Source organism: Danaus plexippus, assembly GCF_018135715.1.
Source record: "Danaus plexippus chromosome 3 unlocalized genomic scaffold, MEX_DaPlex mxdp_30, whole genome shotgun sequence".
Lineage (NCBI taxonomy): Eukaryota > Metazoa > Arthropoda > Insecta > Lepidoptera > Nymphalidae > Danaus > Danaus plexippus.
In genome coordinates, this window is record NW_026869845.1 from 2,589,628 (window position 1) to 2,593,586 (window position 3,959).

The following is a 3,959-nucleotide window of genomic DNA, read 5'->3' on the forward strand; positions in this document are numbered from 1 at the left end:
AGCATTTTTTACAATATTTATTAGAAACATATTAATTTATTAAAAATAAAAATTACAACTACATTGACTTTGACGCACGTCAGTATGTGAAGATTATTCCATGTGTGTATTGTCACTAAATGTCACACGTAATGACATTTCTATTCTACTATTGAACTTGAAGTAATCAATTGATTATGGTCGAATATCAACGGTATGCATTAATCTCCTTTTATCAACGTCTTACCGCTTATGGTTTAACAAAAATAGTAAATAATTTTCATATAACAAAATATACTAATGTAAAAATGCTTTTAAGTTTATTAATTATAAAGTTAACAAAAAAAACTCAAAGATATTTTTCATATCAACATTTTATGTTCTATAATTGGTCAATTAACTTTTAATACATAAAAATAAATACTTTAATTGTAATTGGAGGTGTATTAATTAATTATTTAAGAGCATACAGTATTACCAAGACTCGATAGTTAAGAACGAATATAGCTGATTGCTGGAAATTGTGGGTGCTTTAAAAGCAACGAAACGTTTCGGGGCGCACAAATATATTTTAAGTTCATAGTGAAGGCGATCTGAGTACCAATCCTTATTTTTGCAAAAATATATTTTGTTTAATTTTTTTTAATTCCTTCATATTAAATTTTCAACATAATACCAGCCTGGAAGACTTTTGGTTTAGAATGAAAATCACGTTCTATCATTTTTATTATTAAAAGCCGAAAACAATTCTATTCATGACTTTAAAACATCAACGTTCCAAATACAAATATTTATACAAAATTTGGTTGTTTTCGTCAAACATACGTTACCAATTTAAAAACTAGATATGACTTTCCGTTCATGTTATAACTTAAACAAAGGAAAGTAAACATCAATTCGAAGAGTTCTGATTGGAAAAAGTTTCTGAATCCAACTTTATATCACATCAAATACAAGCCGGTAATTGTTCTTCCTCCCTATCTAGCCTTGTTATAACTTAAAACTACATTAAAATTCATTTTATGTTATATAACAGTGTAAGAAGTTATTCAATAGTGTTCAAGGTGGATCCATGACCATGGAATTTTATTTTGATATCAACACGAATAGACAGTTTGAAGGTCCCATTAATATGTCAAATACGATAAATCACCCACACAAATAAACGATGATTATGTAACTACCTAACAAAGAACTTAAGTGGGTCAGCGATAATTATACAGATATAAAAACAATATAACGAATATTGTTATTTACTATATACTACAAACCAATAAAGTCTAAAATATTTGTTAAATTTTTTTTATTAAAAATCTATTTGATGATAAGTTAATCAAATTATAAATATAAAGTGATTAATTTTGAAAAAGAAACAAACACATATTCATTATTTTATTTGGCTTCTATTAAGTATTAAAAAAAAGTACTTAGTATGTTCTAGCAAATGTAGTATATTTTTTATTGGAGTTTTAATTTAAGTAGTCAATGTTAAATACACATTAATATTAAAAACTTAATTACAGCTATATTTAAACCGGTCTTTTATATGTTATTACTAAAGAATAGAAACAAACAGATTGTATATACAGATGTTTACCCCTGGTATGTATCGTCACAGGACTTACGGAGCGTGGACAGTGTTTCATTCATAAATCTATGCACATAACAGTTTTAGCATATGTTATTGTATTAAAAACGATAAACCCTTCGTTTGCAGTGTGTCAATGCAATCTAAGCGACCTAGGTGGTTACAGCTACATAGACAACTTAAGGAGTTTTTTAGATATGTGGTTCTTTAATATAAGGAAAGAAAGCGTTATGTAATAGATATTCGGGCACTTTTTACTCAAATGAAATAAATACTTTAAGCCGATCCTCCGTAAAAGGATGGTACTTCTAAAATTCTATCGTCCAAAATACAAATTGTAACCTTCAGTACACAGTTACTATTGATCACCGATAACGGGTATTGGCCCTTATTCATTGATCTCTAAGCTAATTTATTTTTACCCTTCTTCCTTTTTATCGCTTTCAAGACTTTAAGACTCAAGATTCAGTAAAAATAATACGTAGTCATAGACAAAAGTATTTACCATCGAGTAAAATGTGAAATAAAAAATGAGTGTCATATAAAAAAAGTGTAATGTTATTCATATTACATGGTTCGTGCATCAAATCAAAGAGACCTTTTGAAAAATGTGTTAATATATTGCGTCTCTAATTAGATTTTATTTTTCAAAGACGATATCCATAGTTTTTCATTAATAAAAGTAAAAAAAAAACACAAAAATGTTTCTCCTTTTTCCATCACTTCTTCTCAAACAACCTGTATTTTAAGGCAAAATATGTAAGGCTGTACAGGAAGGAACAAAAGCATTGATCATGATGAATAATAAGCTAAAGTATTGAAAAAGTTTAGTTTTCATAAAAAGAAAGATTATATAAAAAGCCGTTTTCTTTATAAGCCAAAAAGATCCGGTAGGTTTTAGGTGAATAGCAAAAACCACCTACAATATATACATTTGTGTAATATTTGTTACATTCATAAATAAAAACCACTTCTTCGTCTGAAGTCATATTTAAAAAACAAATTAGATATTGTAAATGATAAAAATCCAAACATGTTAACTAAAGTAAGGCAATGAAAATAAAAAACGAGGAACTTTAAATTATGTAGATGCTATTATATTTTTAACATCAATTATATTCAGCGATATAATCTTCCGACGAACAATTATTGCAATTCGTCCTCCCAACCTTGGGCCGTTTAATGGTATCATCGTAACAGCAAACCAAATCTCGTTTATAGCACACTCGGGAGATATAAAGTATTTTCCTATCGCGACATTGCTCCCTCTTAATACACTCCCCCCTTTTTTTCGCACAAGATGGATCTAATGAAACAGAATAGTAACAGAAGATATTGAATATAGTAGAAAATTTAATTTTTAGATTATATTTTACTTACGTATGTTGACGGCAAAGAACATTTCCTCGCCGTTCTTACTTAAGGAGGTATACACATGATCCCTGTAAAGTAACGGATAATTATAAGGCTTACCACACATCAGCCTTGTGTTGTATAGAATGTATACAGCGATAGCTAATAGCACTCTCGCTCGCATCTTAAATAATAGTGAAATTTTAATAGCTATGCGATGGAAAATCATCATTAACTCGGGCAAGGCGGAAAATGGTTTAACGTTTAATTAATACTCATTTAATTAAAACGGCTCATTAAACGAAAGTTTTTGTTATGTAGAGGTTTTTATTTATACGTTTGGCTGCAATAAGTTAAACACGTCGTAATTTACCAGTTTATTAATGGAATATCTATACGAGATTGTTTTCATAAGGAATTTCTTTATACTATTTTCTGCAACTGAATCTTTTCTCACATTAACATAGTATTAAAAAGCAACATCACAGTACTTTTTCCCTTAAGTTCTAAATTTATTACTGTTACTATTTTTAAAAAAATGTTCAAATAATCCCACAGTTAAGGACAAACGAGTTACCGAATGTTTTTATACAAACATCAGCTTAAATAAAGCTGTTACGAAATATCCAACTGATTGATCATAAAATAATCTTGCCAAAGCCCATTACTTTTATTCAAATTTATTATAGTGTTCTTTGTTTACCTTTAAAATGAATTTATTGTCTACGTCTGTTATTACAACAATATTTGAAATACAAATTGGGCAAAGGGAAATTTCGTAATTGAAGTTTAGGAACGTGTGTTTTCAGATAAAACATTAAAGATGTATATTTAGGAAGATATGCTCTCATGAGAAAAATAATTGTATTGTTATTAAATTTCGTAGATTTTTGATCTGCAGATAAAACATTCTTGTTATTGAATTACGTAGAACATTGATCAGCGGTAGTTTAAGTAAGACTCGGACAAACGCCGGGCAAACAGCCAGAACGTATTAAATTAAAGCCGTTACATTCACGTCACGGTGGCAACCATATAA

General features: G+C 28.7%; 1 long non-coding RNA gene across 1 annotated transcript; it reads right to left on the minus strand.

The window, feature by feature from the left end:
* Positions 1–2,642: 2,642 nt before the first annotated feature.
* Positions 2,643–3,207, minus strand: LOC116767915 (uncharacterized). Its single transcript, XR_004353346.2, has 2 exons — positions 2,948–3,207; positions 2,643–2,873 (listed from the first exon to the last, which is right to left on the minus strand). It is a non-coding gene; the product is annotated as an uncharacterized LOC116767915 (long non-coding RNA).
* Positions 3,208–3,959: the final 752 nt, after the last annotated feature.